The following is a 921-nucleotide window of genomic DNA, read 5'->3' on the forward strand; positions in this document are numbered from 1 at the left end:
TTTTTTTTTTTTTTATCCTCAGTGTCCTCCTTGGCTACTAGCAATTGCGTGGGGGCGTGTGCACAATCACGGAATGCTTGTATCATGTGGACGGGGAGTAATAAGATGTATTTGTATTACTTAGAATATATACAAGTCTGTATTTATAAGAATAATCGTTTCTTAGATGCATCGCGATTCTCTCTAGAACAATTCAATGCTCAATATTGATAAGTTAATAATCGATTATATATATATTTATATAAAATTATATAAAGACGTACGGTCTTTGCAGCGCTGTAAATATGTGGGAATATCTATTTCGCATTTAGTTTTTAAACTCGCTTTCTGACCAATCTATCAGATCAAATATATCAGTTTATCTACTTCATCACATGTTTCATGTTGTAAGAAGGTAATTCTCCACCTGTAAACATGACTGAGTCTGACATGGGAGAATACTGTGAGAGAAGGTGACTTTCACAAGTATGTTTGAGGCTTAAGCATGGAATAACTACAAAATAAAAACCTCAGTAGACAAAACATTTCATTAAAACTGTGTGTTTGTGACAAATACTGCATGTCAAACTCTAACTCAGATTTATCTGTATATTTTTTTAAATCACACAGAAATGTACTGGATATTGTTGCATTGATAATCGGTTTAGAATCGGAATCGTGAGGTGCCCAGAGATTCCCACCCCTAATGCAAATATAGGTCATTATTTTCCCTACTGGCCACTTTCCAGTATCCCATGTCTTAGTCTCGCTTTGCCAGACCCTCCTTCAAAGCGTGCTGGAGGAAAACGTGCTCTGGTTTATTGGCATTTCTTTAAACCAATCACAATCGTCTTGGACAGGTAGTCTAGCTAGCTGTCTGGATTTACCCTGCAGAGCTCTGAGGAGCAGTGAACCATAGTCCTCAGAAATCCACCGGAGTTT

General features: G+C 37.1%; 1 protein-coding gene across 2 annotated transcripts in view; it reads left to right on the forward strand.

Annotated features, from left to right (window-relative positions):
* tmtc3 (transmembrane O-mannosyltransferase targeting cadherins 3) overlaps window positions 1-921 on the forward strand; it is a 31,862-nt gene that overhangs the window by 20,681 nt on the left and 10,260 nt on the right. The window lies entirely within an intron of this gene.

This window comes from Etheostoma spectabile, chromosome 8 (genome assembly GCF_008692095.1).
Source record: "Etheostoma spectabile isolate EspeVRDwgs_2016 chromosome 8, UIUC_Espe_1.0, whole genome shotgun sequence".
Taxonomy (NCBI): Eukaryota; Metazoa; Chordata; class Actinopteri; order Perciformes; family Percidae; genus Etheostoma; species Etheostoma spectabile.